At 41.8% G+C, this 18346-nt stretch overlaps 1 protein-coding gene across 5 annotated transcripts in view; it reads right to left on the bottom strand.

Annotated features, from left to right (window-relative positions):
- Nucleotides 1-18346, bottom strand: part of AUTS2 (activator of transcription and developmental regulator AUTS2) — a 2093484-nt gene that overhangs the window by 1251678 nt on the left and 823460 nt on the right. The gene's annotated exons all lie outside the window — the stretch shown is intronic.

Below are 18346 nucleotides of genomic sequence, written 5' to 3'. Positions count from 1 at the left end.
TCATTGACCAATTTAAATCTCTGACGGTAGCAGGGAAAATCTTGACTTTCACATGAAGAGTCAGCGGCCCAAACTGCTGCATCTTCTGATCATTTTAATTCGTAATTTGCAATAAAAGGCAATCTCTGCTAAATTATTTTATTATATGCTCAATCTGAACTTCACAGATTTGAGGTTTTCTTTATGCTGAATAATAGAGTTCTCTAGTTTAAATGACATTAGTCAATTAAATGAAACATTAGTGAACAATTTTCAGAGCGGTCTATTGCCATTTATTTGTCCAAGATACTGATATTAGGCTCTATGTAACAGGACCAGAGAACCACATTTGTTTTAACAGTGCAGTGTACTTTGTGGGCATACAAAATACTGCACTAAAGTGCATTCCAAACAACAACACAGCCATGAATCCCTCAAATTAAAATCTGATTTCTGTTGCTGTGTTTACAATTTTGAAATTTTTGTGAATAAAATTGGTTATGTGGCCTGAGGGAAATTCATCTGGAGAATAATTCATGCCAACCGACTGTTGTCTAAGTGCAGAAAGGCTTATAGAAATCAGTGAAAAAAGGCAAAGCCAAAGTGCTGTAACCCAAAGCAACCAATGGCTTGCTCTTTACTTAAAGCAAATCCACACAATAAGATATCTGATTAAATCTGTTTGCCTAGTATAGGCCACTGCACTGTACACTTTGCCTTACTGAATACGCTTGATATTGTAAACATAATGCATACATTTCGATGACAATACACATATAATAAAACAAAACAACTCCTTAAAATTGATTGTCATGGAAAAGATTCATCCTACCCTAGGCTCTAGAAAGAGAATTCACGTGCAGCCAGTATGAGTTATTGTACATCATTATTCTTGGAATCATTCTAAAATAAGGTCATTTTTTTCTCACCTATTTGGTGCAAGATTTAGCTGGTTAAGTGTATCATTTAATTATTTTTTCTATTTTCATGTCAAAAGAGCTGCCATGTGTGTCAAGGAGGTCCAGAAAACCCCCCAGTGACCACCTTTGGAATCATTTGGATCTACCAAACCTTATTTTACTTTACATATACTGCTGTCTCATACTCTGCATTAGTGATGGACAAATGTGCTTAAAGTTGTTGTAAAGTAAGTGAATAGCATTAATACCAACCAAAAATGATGCTGCTAAATACCTTAATTCAGAGCATCGCTGTGTGGTCACTGAACTTCCCGCCGCTCCCCTCCCCCGATCTAAGGACTACAGTGGGAGGGGCTGAGATTCCCCTTAGATGTCAGCCAGGAGGTCATGTGACTGCTGTGCCTTCGTGCTGGAACCGAGGGCTCCCGTGCAAATGCGCAAGAGTGACGTAATCGCGGCTCCAGCCAATCACATAGCTGGAGCTTGCGAACCCAGAAGACAGACAGGGGGAACATGTCAGTCCTATCAGCGGTGACTTTACAGCGATGGAAGGGTTCATTCCAAGGTGAGTATTTCATAATGTGCTAGTATGTGATGCATACTAGCACATTATGCCACTGCCTGGCAGGTTTATTTTTTTTGAAAATCTGCTTTAAGTACCACAGAAATAGGCTTAACTCAAATTAATTTACGTTTGTATCTATGATTGGCTAAATAAAACAGATTTGCATAGGTCTAAGAAATTAAAATCACGTGGGTTTTTCATTCATATGAATAGCTTTTACAAACAATGGCAGGAAGAAATTAAATTCCTTGTTGCATAGAAATGTAAATATATATTACCAGGGAGAAATAGGTGGCACAAGGGCTTTGTTATACATATTTGTCCTGACTTTTGTTTATGCTGGTCTGAGTGAAAGAGGGAACAGTGGGTATCATTTCAATTTCTGATGTCAACATCAAATTACTTATTTAATTTCATGCCTGGCGAAGCATCGTATAGCTACATGCAGAATCATTTCACTTCATTTGTTATGCTGTGTTTTCTCGGCGATTGGCTTGCCTTCCAACTGACAGCTTTAATTATGACAGAAATTTGATTGCACTGTTGAGGAATTAACATAAAGCATTTAAACATTTAAGGACCCAGACTTAAAAAAAAAAAACAAAAATAGGCTTCGAAAGCCCATCAGCTTCCCTAAATACAAGCAGCCTGTCATCTTTATACAGCAATTATATAGATGCAGCCCAGCTAGATGTGAACACAACACAACTGAACGTCAGCACTGGAGAGCACTGATTGTGCTCTACAGACTCATCCTTGCCTCTGTCTTAGTGATGTTGAAATGTTTTGTCATCAAGCAAAACACAACGGTGCCTAGATTTTGTGATTCATCTGCAAATGCATAAAAATACACTAATGCAAATAATGAGACTTAGTGATTGTAAAATCTCGTTTAAAAACAAAGAAAAAAAAATAACAAACATGCCATACTTACCCCCTCTGTGCAGTTGGTTTTGCACAGAGCAGTCTCGATCCTCCTCTTCTCTGGTCCCTCTTTACTGCCCCTGGCCCCTCCATCCTATCGAGTGCCCCCTCATCCAGCAGATTTCTATGGGGGTACCCAAGCTGAGTCAGAGCTCTGTGTATCCATTCAGACACGGAAGCCCTGATCTGGCCCCACCCCCCCTCTCCCCTGATTGGCTGACTGACTTTTATTGACAGCCACGAGAGCCAATGGCACCGCTGTTGTGTCTCAGCCAATCAGGAGGAGTGTCCCGGATGACTTAAACACTCGTGGACATCGCTGGAGAGAGAAGGGGCTCGGGTAAGTAATTAGGGGGTGCTGGGGGGCTGCTACACACAAAAGTTTTTTTATCTTAATGCATAATGCATTAAGTTAAAAAACCCTCTGCCTTTTCAACCACTTTAATTGTACACTGCTTGTGGCACATGTGCAGTGCAGTGTGCACTTCTGGCATCTATACCAAGAGTTCAACCAAAGTACAGGGACAATGTAATCCCTGTGCATATGCACACAGGGTACATCATCAGTGGCTGAAGAAAGAAGGCATTTGCCTGGCAGAACGGGCAGAGCAAATAGCAGCAGTGGTAATGGGGAGCACAGACTTTGTATCGGTGGATGACAAACTAAGAGGTAAGTCTGTTATAATGTGCAAGCATATTATGCATACTTGCATATTATGGCAAGTGCTCATGATAACTCATGAAGGCACAGTTCCTCTTAAAGTGTGGGACTGGAGTCATTTTAGCTTAATGCAGTACACTATCTTCTGGTTTGCAAAGTACACAACATTAAATTTCATAATGATCATACAGTAAAAAGTAGACAGAAGTTCAGTAACAGGTGGAGAATACTCAAAGCCAGAATCTCGGAGAGTCATACGATGCAGATGGGTGATTCAACCTGCTAACATAAAAACTGCATTATCAGTTTTGAGTGGGACTAATCAAAAATACAAAATAGCATCTTTAATTGTTAGAAGGTTAGGCTGTATGACTAATTTGAGAACTACAGAAAAGTTGTTTCCTTCAACATATCTGTTATAGGCACTTTTTTTCCTTGTATATTGTAGGGGTCCGCTTCAAGTAACTTGCAGAGAGATAATATAGATAACAAATTAAGGTTTCCAGAGGTTGGGCAGCAAATAAACATCATCAATGATGCCCAGTGGCACTGCTTGTCATAATTTGTAGACAAGCACAGATAAAATGGTCTCCCAGGACACATGAATGCTTTACAGCAGGTCACAACCCTTATAGGTATACTCATACTCCATATGTCTGTAGTCCATCTGTGCTAAGATTGGCACAATTCTTGGAAACAAATTTTGAAAGTAATGTGTATATATGGGGTGAAATTAACTCTGTTCCTCATAGAGGGTACACTGAATCCTGAGTGGAATGTACCAAGTGATGGACAGAGCATATTTTCTCACTTTGCTTAAACTAAAGCAATATATTGTTACAGTTGATAGGTAAACCCAAGTGAGTTATGTGTATAATTGACTGGAATGTCATATAATACAATGACTGTAATTTGCTAACATCCTGTGAATGTCATCCTCCATGGCAGTACCCAGAGTGCAGCTGATGTATTTTACATAAATCACAAACTTTCCTTCAGATGTTTGATTCAGCCGTCAGGTAAAAGAACCAATTATAATTTCATCATTACTCAGACATCCTATTTTTTGTAACTTTATCCGGGTTTGTCTGCATCATGGCTTGTATGTAGGGCTGAATTAAAATATATCAGTTCTTGTGTTTTATTTGATAAAAACTCAGTACGGCTCGAATATTAATGGATCCCCATAGTCTGAAAGTTATCTCAGCTTGTTTCCCTGTGTTATATGTTCACATTTGTGAAGTGTCATTCTTTTACTTGGATCTCATTAGAGCAAGTGAAGAACAAGTCTCTGTCAACATGCCAGACCTTACTTTCCTGTACCTCTATGGTAGTAGCTAATAAGATGAATAGCAGAAATATATTTCATCCATGAGGAAGAACCATCTGACAAGCTTAAAGAAAGGATAATCGCTATATCTCTCAAGCCATTTTTATTTTTAGACATACAGCATACTCACTCAATTTATTTCATTGTTACGAAAACTTGTCTCCACTAGATTTCCTGGATATTTATGAATACCTAATATATTCACATTTTTGGTGAATAGAAGGCTGTTTCCATACTGTATGCTATAATTATTTTTCATTATGGAGCTAAGCTAGTAGTAAGTCACAGGCACACTATTAAATTATGCCTGTCTTCAGAGAAATATAGGAGATACCACTGCTGTTCTTCTTCTGAAAATGCTAATTGCCTAACTGTGTCCAGGTTTATTGCGACTCACACACACACTCTTAGCCATGCAGCAAATGAAAAAAAAAAGTCTGAAGAGCAAGAAAAGTATGAAAATTGTATGTCTATACTTGTTCCAAGACAAAATGCTGAATCCAAAGCATTAGCATACCAGTCAGGAAACTAGTATTGAGAGACCTCCATCTTATGATTCTGTTCAGTCTTGATATCTGATGTTCTGTTGTGAAGTTGATGAAAAGGTTATTCCCATGTCATAATTCCTGCATCTATGCCCTGACTAACAAATATCTACTCTACCAAGGATCCCGACAAGCCTGAAGTAACCTGCTGTACAGAATATGGTGTGAATACGCAAATGAATGACCTGAAGAACACTACTTGGAGTCTCCAAAACCATTTTGCTTTGACAGCCAGACAAAAAGAAAAAAACTGTGTGTAACCCAGGATAAGGTGAATTCTACAAGCAAAAGGTTGTCCTTCTAAAATGGAGTAGTTACAGCCTTCAAATCCTTTGATGGTTTCAGAAAACCGCACTCTCAATTGATAATGACAGCAAACAAATGTTGGAAACTGAAAAGTCTATGTGCATTCCCGCTGATTTAATACTATTTTGCAAAATACTCAAACTACTATATAGAAGTTCATACACTTTCACTGCAAAGCTTGATATTCATAATAGATCATTTTTGACATACCAAGGGGTGAAGGTGAAGAACCAAAGTCTCTATTCTTAAGTTGTATGACAGACAATGGGAAAAAACATTTAATGATGAATGGAGTATATGTGCTGCACAGACTGTGACCATTTTTTATGAAAATTACTCTAATGCCCAATATACATGATCAGAAATTCCGTCAGAAAAAACTTGGATGTTTTTTCCCACGGAATTCCGCTCAAGCTTGCCTTGCATACACACGGTCACACAAAAGTTCTCTGAACTTTCAACCGTCAAGAACGCGGTGACGTACAACACTACGATGAGCCAAGAAAATGAATTTCAATGCTTCCGAGCATGTGTCAATTTATTTCCAAGCATGCATGATTTTTTGCGCATCGGAATTGCATACAGATGATTGCATTTTCGGATAGGAACTTTTTCCGACCGAAAAATAGAGAACCTGCTCTCAATCTTTTGCTGGCTGGAATTCCGCCAGCAAAAGTCCGATGGAGCATACACACAGTCGCATTTTCCGACCAAAACCTCTCATCAGAGTTTTGCTGGCGGCATTTCCGATCGTGTGTACGGGGCATAATGCAGGTTTTTACAGCCACCACGAGTCACAAGTGTGGATAAATACCAGATAAAGGAACAGTGCACAACTGAGAAAGAAAAAACACAGAAAGTTTGTTCTGTTTTGTGTAATGTTTGTCGTTTTCCTTACATGTGAAGAATTTTTGTTTATTCTTCAGTGAATAAGCATGGGTGAAAAATTCCCTTACATTTGTATTTGGCCTTGCCATGGTGTTCTGGTGCACATAATCTGCTGAGGACTGAGGAGGTATGCTTGCACAACTGTGTGTAGACTTTGCTTTTTGCCATTACCTTTGGATGCTGATCTCACACAGTTGTTATAAGACTGCAGCCTTAATTCTCAGAAGTGGTGTTTGTGTTTGTTTATCCATGTCTCAATATCAGAGCAAAAATGTCACTTCTGTGTCAATCTCTAAGACTCTAATAGAGACTGACCTTTCCCATTCCTGATCTCAAGGCTAGTAACTGACCCATTCTCTGGGCTTCTGCAGAAAGGTAAATTGTCAATTAACAAAGCCTGTATTTGTTATTTCAAGTAATGATTATCAGACCTCAGGCTCAGCTCATTGCCCTACAGCCTGACTCTGAGTCTGACACATCATCTCTGACAGGCAGTTAACTCTTTAAACCCCTTAAATGTCCTGCAGGTGCCAATAGGTGCTTGCAATTACCTTTGTTAACCAGAAACCCTTCCTCTTCAGGCCTCTCTTATTTTCCTAACTTCTGTTCCATTGTAGTAAGGTGCTTTCTCTAGAGCAGGGGTCTCCAAACTGTGGCCCTCCAGTTGTTCACACACACTACAACTCCCATCATGCCTAGTCATGTCTGAAAGCCCAGGTTCACACTGAGCTGCAGGAATAAAGCCGTGCGAGTGTCAGTCCCCATTTTCGGCCACGATTTCAGAGACATCTGTGTAGGTTTCTGCACAGATGTCAATGTAAATCGCACCCCGAAATCGCAAAAAGTAGTACAGAAACTACTTTTTGAAATCAGTACAGTGCCGCAAATGCAGTGTTGCACTGATTAGGACGGTGTCATTGCCAACAATTGCATGTCAAATCGCTTGTCAAATCGCACCAGTGTGAACCAGGGCTGAATGTCAGAGTTTTACTATGCCTCATGGGACGTGTAGTTCCATAACAGCTGGAGGGCCATAGTTTGGAGATCCATGCTCTAGAGGATACCAGATGGGCAATGCTTAATCCAGGGTTTGCAGAAGTCGCCCTAGTAACAAAGTGAAACTAAACCAAAGAGGTCCACAGAAAAGGCTTCTGTGGCTTTTTAAGGTATTATCAGACACCTCATTTAGTTCTATATTTTTTAAATGGCCAACAGTTTGGTTTTAAGAAAACTGGACATACTATTTCAGTATACCATTTTAAAGGATAAATCCACCTTTGGTAACATGCTACATGTTACACCAGTATTTAGGGTATAACATGTAACATGTTACCAAAGAGCACCTGCCTGCACCCCGCTGATGCCCCGCTGTGACAGCACGTGGGGGATCCTCTCTCACAAATTGACAAATTGTTTCAGCAGTTTAAAAGACCCACTGCTTTGCTAATGTTCCTTACATGAGCCCTTTCAGACATTTTCCTTTGTTTATCAATTACATTGAGAGCATCCAATGCAGTCATTCAGGTTGCGTTTTTGGTTCCGTAAAATCAGCAAGTTTCATATGGTGTTAGTCAAGCCAGTGTCTTCTTACAAGATTTTCTAGGATGAGAGAAACATGGAAATGGCTACTTCTTACCTCTTTATCTGAGAATGACCTGAAACTAGTATTAAGATAAGGAGATCTATCTTTTCTTCAAAATTTCTAATCTACATACTTATTAAAGGTCAATTGCTAAAGCTGGCCATAAATGGTTCAAATCTTGGCCGGTTCTAACCATGTATTGGTAGGCTGAATTGATCAATCAATCAACTTGGGTACAACCACCTGTCGGTTTTTACATGCGATTATTAATTGCTAGTGGCTGTTACAATGAATAGCAATAATAACTGTGCTTGGGGATGGCTTTCCTCCCTCTTACGGTGGGGGAACACAATGGTTCCATGGGAGGGATTCCCCAATCAACACGGACTGTGATGGGGGAATCAATAGATTTACTTTCCTGCAGCATGTGGTTGCAGGAAAGAATTTCGCTCCTTCTATGGCCAGCCTTGGAGTACTGTAGCCAGATGGTTAGTTTGATAACCAGGCAACAAGAATTTTCAGAAGAATGTCAGCAATGGCAATAGCCAATTTTCTTTTATGAGAGCCATGCTTTCATTCTAGCATGGCATTAGTCGAGATTCTTATACTGTATCAGCTTAATGGAAAACAATTTGTTCCACTATCTCTCTGATAATTCAGTGAAGATAAGTTGATTATTGATGAGCTATTGATAATTCATCACACAATTCTTTAAACGTTGATACATTGCTGGAACACCTTTTTTTTTTTTTTTTTTTTTGAAGAATAGCTATACTATTGGGACATATAACAGATAGCCTCTCTATTGAATTTAATAGAGATTTTATATACATGCATGGAAAAAATTATACCAGCCACACTTTGGCAAAGTAAGCGCAGATGAGTACAAGACTGTGGTGCTGTGGGAACATGAAGTAGGGGTTGCTGGTTCATCATACAGTTAATTGTACTGGGGGGGTTGTGGTCTAGCTCCAGTCTGCGGTGGTTGCCTAAGGAGGAAGATCGAGCACTAAAGTGTTCTTTTTTCATCACTACAGTGGCAGTCAGCAGCCTTCACAAGCTGGGGAAACAAACAGACTTTTTTCTACTTAGTGACAGGAATCTGGAACCCACCAAAGCGGCAACATCCCAGAGATAAACCACACCCAGCATCAAAGGCCTAGGCACCATCCTTCCCATGTGAGGGCACAAGTGTGGAGGTGTCCTCCCTTGCTACAGAAGACTACCCTGGAGCATTCTTGGAACAGTTCCTGTGCCTTACCGATCTTTAAGCGGTGGCACTAGACATAAAAAACATACTATTAGCCACCATTTCCCACCTGTGGGCCAAGCTATGGCCAGACGCCTGATGGCAGTGGAACAGATAACAATGGAGCAAGCGGAGGTCCTCCACCAGGTACAATCTGTGACAAAGGCACACATAAATTTCATCTTAGACAGGCAGAGGCACATAGAGGACTTAGACAACCAGGGCCGCATATATGTAATCTCTGTATCTGAGGCATTCCGAAATCTAGACCAAGCAGTCCTCACTATCTTTAATTATCCTCCTAGATAGGTTGTGGAATCTCCTATTGAGCTTAAGCAGCTACACAGAGCCCTGGGGTCCAGGGGCAGGAACACTGATACATCAAGAGATGTCATCTGTTGTTTGGTCAGTTTCTCCTTGAAGGAGTATATGGTATGGTCCTGTGCTCAAGCCCTCCTTAGAATATATAACGACATAGAAGTAAAAATGTTTTAGGACCTTTCCAACATGATCCTATAGCATCAGAAAGATCTGAGGCCCCTGCTACAAGTTTTTCACGCTAGGGGTATCCCATACCAAGGTCATTTTTCATTCTGTCTCTGGGTCACTCACTCTGGTCCCACTACCCGCCTTCACACCCCTGACAACTTAAGGCGCTTTTGTGAACCAATGGGAATCCCATCCACGGAGCAGGTCACTCCAAGACACTACAAAGTGTCTTGGAGTGACCTGCCACATATGGGATTGCCTAGCGTGCAGCAAGGGCATGAGACACCAGAGAGCGACATCTCCTTCACACAGGAAGCTACCTTGTCTTGGCAATACACCACCATGATCTCTTGGGCCCTGATGCTGGCACTCCCTTGCAGCATTGGTCCTTCACTGCTCTTACTAATAAGGCTAATTGCCTTTTTCTAGGCACTTCACCATCGACCACAGCCCACCCCAGGTCTTATGTATCCTTTACATAATGGACTTTGACCTGTGGAACCCTGTCCAAGGGGAACATACTCTCACAACCCTCCAACCTCGAGGACACTTAATGAATGATGGTTCCACTGTTAATACTTCCCTTGTAACTGTATACAGTGCCTTTGAAAAGTATTCATACCCCTTGAAATTTTCCACATTTTGTCATGTTACAACAAAAAACGTAAATGCATTTTATTTGGGATTTTAGGTGATAGACCAACACAGAGTGGCACATAATTGTAAAGTGGAAGGAAAATGATAAATGTTTTTTTACAAATAAATATATGAAAAGTGTGACGTGCATTTGTATTCAGCCCCCCTGAGTTAATACTTTGTAGAACAACCTTTTGCTGCAATTACAGCTGCAAGTCTTTATGTCTCTAACAGCTTTGCACATATATGGAGTGACATTTTTGCCCGTTCTTTGCAAAATATCTCAAGCTCTGTCAGATTGGATGGAGAGTGCCTGTGAACAGCAATTTTCAAGTCTTGCCACAGATTCTCTATTGGATTTAGGTCTGAACTTTGACACATAAATATGATTTGATCTAAACTATTCTATTGTAGCTTTGGCTGTATATTTAGGGTTGTTGTCCTGCTGAAAGGTGAACCCCCTCCCCAGTCTCAAATCTTTTGCAGACTCTAATAGGTTTTATTCTAAGATTGCCCTGTATTTGACTTCATCCATCTTTCCATCAACTCTGACCAGCTTCCCTATTACTGCTGCAGAAAAGCATTCACACAACATGATGGTGTGTTCAGGGTAATGTGCAGTGTTAGTTTTCTGCCACACGTAGCATTTTGCTTTTAGGACATAAACTTACATTTTGGTCTCATCTGACCAGAATACCTTCTTTCACATGTTTGCTGTATCCCCCACATGGCTTCTTGCAAACTGCAAATGGGACTTCTCATGGCTTTCTTTCAACAATAGCTTTCTTCTTGCTACTCTTCCATAAAGGTCAGATTTGTGGAGTGCATGACTAATGCCACGTACACACGATCGGAATTTCAGCCCACAAAAGACCGATGAGAGTTTTTCGTCGGAAAATGCGACTGTGTGTTTGCTCCATTGGACTTTTGCTGGCCGAATTCCAGCCAGCAAAAGATTGAGAGCATGTTCTCAATTTTTTGGTCGGGAAAAGTTCCTATCTGAAAATGCGATCGTCTGCGGCAATTCTGACGCGCAAAATCTCTACGCATGCTCGGAAACAATTCAACGCATGCTCGGAAGCACTGAACTTCATTTTCTCGGCTTGTCGTAGTGTTGTACGTCACCACGTTCTTGACGGTCGTAATTTCAGCAAACTTTTGCGTGACCGTGTGTATGCAAGGCAAACTTGAGCGGAATCCTGTCGGAAAAGCCATCATATCTTTTTCCGATGAGAAATCCGCTCGTGTGTACATGGTATCATAATAATATTCCCACCTGAGCTGTGTCTCTCTGCAGCTCCTCCAGAGTTACCAGGGGCCTCCAGGCTGCCTCTCTAATTAATGCTCTCATTGTCAGTTTAGGTGGACGGCCATGTCTTGGTAGGTTTGAAGTTGTGCCATTCTCTTTCCATTTTTGGATGATGGATTGAACAGTGCTCCGTGAGATGTTCCAAGTTGGGATTTTTTTTATAACCTAACCCTAATTTAAATTTCTCCACAACTTTATCCCTGATCTGTCTGGTGTGTTCCCTGGTCTTCATGATGCAGTTTTTTCACTGAGAATCTCTAGCAAACCTCTGAGGGCTTCACAGAACAGCTGTATTTATACTGAGATTAAATTACGCACAGGTGGACTCTATTTACTAATTAAAAAAGTTACACCACCAGAGCAAAGCCTAATTGTTGCCAACATCCCTATAATTTGGAAAATATGCAAAAGGTAAACCCCCGGTACAGTGGGACTTTAAGAGCAACTCAAATATTAAACCAAAATATTATAAAATGTAAAGTTTTATTAATGACAAAGATAAAAAATTGGTGCATACATCACTATTAGGAAAACATGACAGAACACAATAAAATAGTGACTGGTATGGGAATAAATGTTGTAGTGACAATCTCTTCTCATTGTTACTGACACGTTTCAGGAACAACCTAAAACCCTTCTGTAGGGGCATTTACATAGAGAAGATCATAAGCTTAAAACACTCAACAGAGCAGCCCGCACCAAGATCATCACAGATAAAAATAGCAAGAATTATGCCTTAAAGTCCTACTGTACCGAGGGTACCTTTTCCATATTTTTCTATTTACTAATTAGCTCACTTCTGAAGGCAATTGGTTCCACTAGATTTTAGTTAGGGGTATCAGAGAAAATGGGGCTGAATACAAATGCACGCCACACTTTTCAGAAATGTATTTGTAAACAATTTTGAAAACCATTTATCATTTTCCTTTCACTTGACTTCACAATTATGTTCCACTTTGTGTTGATCTATTACATATGCCCAATAAAATACATTTACATTTTTGGTTGTAACATGACAAAATGTGGAAAATTTCAAGAGCTTTAAATACTTTTTCAAGGCACTGTATATTGACTGTATGATATTGTGGTATCTATCAGTCCATGTCCCTCAGAAGGGCTATTAGCTGAGTTGGAAGAACTGATCCAAATATGCCTCTAAATTTACAGACACCTGGGCATGCTGGATTCACTTCCAGACATCCACCAAATAGCACAATCATATATCCTACGTACTGTGAGTGTGATAACTAACATAAACTAATGAATAAGGCAGCAACCTGTGACTAGATAACATGACCTCTCAGGTACAGCAATGGTGTCAGAGAAATCCAGCATGGGGAGGAGAGTATGGGGGACTGGAGACAGTGGGTGGGTGATTGGTGCTTTGAATTTCACAGCTAAACTCTGAAGAGGGATGGGTAGCCTATGGCTGTAGATTTTGCCCCTTCTTCAGTGCCCAATTGATTATATGAGAGGGGTTGCAGCTTGGACAAAGTGCGGCTCAGACTGTTAGGCTTGGGGCTGGTTATAGTAATGTTTTTCCTTGCAGCTCCAGATGGGAATAGGCAACACACTGGCTACAGAGCAAGCCAGAAGCTCCAGCAAGCTACGGTCAGTAGACCAGCCTGGACACCCTACAGTCCATGGAGTCCTCATTTATGAGAGTGTCCACATCAACTCTGGACCCAATGTAGTCATAGGCCATGTGGTTCAAGAGCTGCCTGTGAGTGCTGCTGTGTGTGTGTGTATGCTTCAAAAAACCCTGAAATGGGATGCTGAGGCAACCGTCACCCTCACTTCCCCTTCTTTCCTGTCACCATGAGAAAATGTGGGAAAGTGTTTTTTATGCAGCACCTTCTCGAATTGCTTAATTATGTGCTCCTTTGTGATAGTGGCAGTAGATTAGCTATTTTAACTGTGTATTAGGGCTCTAATAGGGTTGGCATTCAATATCGGTACCTCTCTTCGATGACCCAAAAGCCAGACATGTACAAAACACTGACTCCAGGAGTATACACCAAGTCCCTCCCAATCTCACTCTACCCACTGTATGTACAAATCCTGGAGTTGGGAATGGGGGACATTTTTCTCTTCCTCCTTACTGCCAGCACCTCAACCCTCCTCTTCCTAGTATCCCTCTTCTCCTGTTGCCTATTCCCTCTTTTATCCTCCTGCTGATTTTACACCAGTATCCACTCAATGAGGCCATGTAGTGTGTGTTTCAGGGACAACACAAGAAGTATCATATCACTAATCCCTTCCTCATTGTTGTGTATTGGGGGTGTCACAAATAAGGCAATTGACATGCAGCTGATGTTGGTGCTACATCTCTGCCAGATGAGCACTGGTTGGGTATGATCACCCAACGTAACCACAGACCCATTCTGGCCTGAAGGAACTTTTGAAAGTCATGGTACTTCATGGTACACTGCTGCAGCCCCAAGTTGAGGAAATGTGCCAGTCAAGTTACATATAGGATCTTTCCCAGGGGAAGGACAGCCAGCAAGTTAGTGCCATTGTCAGATATGACCTTGTCTGCATGAAGATGGTGTGACCACAAACCTTTTCTGGCCTGAATAAGGACCTTATGAAAGCCATGGTACTTCATTTTGAACTGCTGCACCATCAGGCTGAGGTTATCTGCCAGGCAAGATACATGTAGGATTTTCCCAGGGGAAGGACAGCCAGGAGGTTAGTTTTATTGGAACAATTTGGAACTTGTGGGATCACTCGGAGCTCAACCCAGGTACCGTTTTATTACCCTCTGGTTATACAACACCCTCTTAAGCATATATGCTGAACTTATGCCATTTCAGTCCTATTAACCTGTTTTTTTTATGATTCCATGGTGTCTTCCACCACCGACACCCACCCTCCCTCCCTCCTAAGTGGGGTCCCCATGGGGCGTCCTGATCCCCTCAGTTTGGGCACCCTGGAGACCTTATTAGCACTAGATCCAGTGAGCAACAATTTCTTTTGTGTGAAATAATATTTTTGTCTGTATAGCTCACTCCCTGGGTCCTTCTTCCCCTTCCCTAACCACCTACCCTGGTCTATACAGTAAATATCTTATGCTTTTGTTAGACTGGTAACATTGTGGCATTACTTCTATGGTTTAATGTATATTTGCCTTTCAAAGACTGTACTTATTATGATGTACTATTGGTTTGGCATTTATTATCTGTTTGTACTCTGCAAAAATTTAATAAAGACACAATTTATAAAAAAAGATGAGCAATCATTATTGGAGAAGACCCAGTGTGCCTTGAAGGATCTGTACTGCCCCTGCCCATGCTGCTTAATGGACCATGGGTCAGTGGTCATGTGTACAATGCCATTGACAATGTGTTCAAGCAACACAGACACATTATATTCCACATCCTGGTAGACAGCTGGATACCACCTACTGTGGTGTAGTCCATAAATTCACAGGTTGGCATAGGAGCAGCTGCAAAGCCAGGTGTTTTGTTAATCTGGCATTAAAAGGACACTAAACAGAGGCATCCACGAGCTAAGACTAAACTATCAAGCCCTGTAAAGAAGAAATCATTATACATACTTTTTTTTAAGCCGATCCAGTCCGGTCTTCAGCGGTAGAAGCTCTGCAGAGGAGACAGCTGACAATGGCTGGGAAATGAATGGGAAGCAACGCCACTCATAGAGTTACTATGGGGCTTCCATTGTCGGCTGCCTCCTCTGCTCCTGCCTCCACAGCAAAGCCACCGCTGGCAGCTCAGCGTGAGACCAGAGTGAAGCAACTTCTGAAAAGGTATGTATCGCAATTTCTTCTTTACAGGGCTAGGTAGGTTAGTCTTAGATCATGGATGCCTGTAGATTTTGAGATTTTAGTGTTAGGGTGGACTTCTACTTTAAAGAGGAAGTAAACTCTGATGGGTTTTACTTCCTTATTTGTTCCCTGCAAAGTAAAAGCATAAAGTGCTAGTATGCATCGCATACTAGCACATTATGTGACACTTACCTGCAAATGAAGGCTCGCGCTGTTCCCACTGGAGGCTGCATCCATGTTTGCCCTGGCTCTGTGACTGCGTGATGTCACTCCCACGCATGCACACGGGAGCCACCAGTCACAGAATTTGCTAGTGAAGAAGGGGTGTCTCTTCACAGTGCATGTGCCGATGGCATTATCGGCGTAGTACAAACTAAATTTCTCCTAAACTGTGCATGTTATTATAGGCTTACCTATGGGTACAACTTGAAAATGGGGATTTACAACCTCTTTAATACTGATTTATATTAAAACTAAGAATGTTTTGTGTTTCTTAGTGAATGTAATCAGTCATCATACAATATACTGCCCCATAGTGTTTAGCATTAGGAGGACGCGGAGGAGGAGGGAAGGGGGGAATGTTATTTACCACTGTGTATATGCCTACATGTGTGTCTCTATACTCATGTAGGCTGCACAGAACAGGAAATAAGGAAATAAAGAGAGGACACCAGCTTGTCTACACAATCTCAACCTGCAATGTGTGAGGAGATGGGAGGGACAAGATGGGAAGGCAGGATCCACCGGGCACATTTCACTCAACACAAAACAAATGTTTTAGTGTCTTTGTGAGTATGCACACTCTGTTATATATGGTGTGGTGGCTGCAGATTTTGTGTCAGATGTAACACATATGTTATAGCAGACCTTCGCCCTCCGGAGGAAGATCTAACCTCTCCACTTCTCCTTCCTTCCTCTGGGTGAATAGGGCCTTTTTTTTTCTTTTGATTACTTTGATTTTTTTTTGTATGCAAAAGCCAACCTCGCCTTCTCATGCACGTTAACCGTGCGGCTCATCATTGAGAGGCCCGCCCACTGAACCTGGAAGACATCGTGGGCCTCTCGATGACCTCAGATAGAACATGGTGGTGCGGAGCAGAGCTGTGGCCGGGCATGAGATGAGCTCAGTGGGTCAACACTGGATCCACTGGATGGTATGAGTATCTCCATGTGGCCAAACAAACCTACTTTGTCACCCGCATTAATACTCTGTCCTCCAGTCCTCGTCGTCTCTTCTCTACTTTTAACTCTACTTTCTCCACCACCATCACCACCCAGTAACTCGCTCACTGCCAATCACATCAAAAACAAGTTTGATGCAATTTGTGGGGACATCTCCACTGCACAATCATCTAACCCACTTAGCATACACTGTACTAATCCTCTCTCAACAATCTCCTCTTTTGACCTTGCTACTACTAAAGAGGTCTCTAATGTTTTCTCAGAAGCCTGCCTTACCACCTGTCCCCTGGATCCTGTTCCCTCACATCTACTACAGTCACCCTCTTCTTCTATCTTATGCTCCCTCACTCACATCTTCAATCTCTCCCTCTCTACTGGCACCTTCCCCTCCCCTCTAAAGCATGCCCTGATCACCCCTATACTTAAAAAGCCTTCACTGAATCCCACCAGCCTGAACAACTTAAGACCCATCTCCTTGCTCCAGTTTGCGTCAAAACTTTTAGAATGCTTAGTCTACAACCGTATTAGCTCCTACCTCTCTGACAACAAACTTCTTGACCTCTTATAGTCTGGCTTCCACTTGCTACACTCCACTGAAACTGCCCTAATGAAACTCACTAATGACTAGGGATGGGCAAACAGTTCGGCCTGAGCATAAGTTCGGGCCGAACTTTGGTTGTTCGGACGTTCGCTGAACAACGAGCAATATGCAGTGTTCACGACAAATTTCGACAGCGGTGGAACCCAGTTAAATTCTATGGGACGCTAACATGAAAAACCGAAGTGCTCATTTTAAAGGCTTATATGCAAGTTATTGTCATAAAAAAGTTTTTGGGGACATGGGTCCTGCCCCAGGGGACATGTATCAATGCAAAAAAAAGTTTTAAAAATGCCACGTGGCGTCCGAGGAAGGAAGTTGCCCATTTACGTCACCGAGTGGCCCTGCCCTCAGCTATATAACAGCTGTCATTGAGAAGAAGCGTCACTCGGCGGGAGCCTCCCATGGAGGCGGAGCTGTTATGGCTTTTTTTCTCTTTTTTTGGCTCATCGGGTGGCGTGAGATGGACCTACATCGCGGGACATTTTTAATTTTTTTATTTCTTAATAAAGGACTTTTCCCAATGTGTCTCCTGTCTTTTTTACTATTTTTGACACTTTTTTTGTGAAATGGTAGGGGTACAATGTACCCCTACCAATTCACGTTGGGGGGAAAGCCGGGATCTGGGGGTCCCCTTGTTATAGGGGGCTTCCAGATTCTGATAAGCCCTCCACCTGCAGACCCCTACAACCACGGCGCAAGGGTTATGGGGGATGAGGCCCTTGCCCCCACCAACATGGGGACAAGGTGCTTAGGGGACCCCAAAGCATCCTCCCCATGTTGAAGGCATGTGGTCTGGTACGGTTCAGGAGGGGGGCACTCTCTCACCCCCCCTCTTTTCCTACAGCCTGCCAGGTTGTGTGCTCAGATAAGGGTCTGGTATGGATTTTGGGGGGACCCCATGCCATTTTTTTTACATTTTGGTGCAGAGTTCCCCTTAAAATCCATACCAGACCTGAAGGGCCTGGTATGAATTTTGGGGGGACCCCCATGCAATTTTTTTTTCATTTTTGGTTCGGAGTTCCCCTTAATAATCATACCATACCCAAAGGGCCAGTAATGGACTGGGGGGAAACCTATGTCATTTTTTTCAATGAGTTTTATCTATATTACAATTTTTCCTTTAGAAATGTCATTTTGCTGTGGTACTGTTCTAAACACGGGAAAACTGTGCCACTTTACAGGCATACTATAGACACCCCCCAGGCACGATATTTAAAGGAATATTTAATTTTTATTGCTTCACTTTAAGCATTATTAAAATCACTGCTCCCGAAAAAAAGCGGCTGTTTTTAAAAAAAATGTTTGCATTGATACATGTCCCCTGGGGCAGGACCCAGTTCCCCAAACACTTGTTATGACACTAACTTGCATATAAGCCTTTAAAATGAGCACT

The sequence above is a fragment of the Aquarana catesbeiana genome, linkage group LG02, assembly GCF_042186555.1.
Source record: "Aquarana catesbeiana isolate 2022-GZ linkage group LG02, ASM4218655v1, whole genome shotgun sequence".
Taxonomy (NCBI): domain Eukaryota; kingdom Metazoa; phylum Chordata; class Amphibia; order Anura; family Ranidae; genus Aquarana; species Aquarana catesbeiana.
The sequence above is the reverse complement of the archived record's forward strand: the minus strand, read 5'-3'. Positions and strand labels throughout refer to the sequence as shown.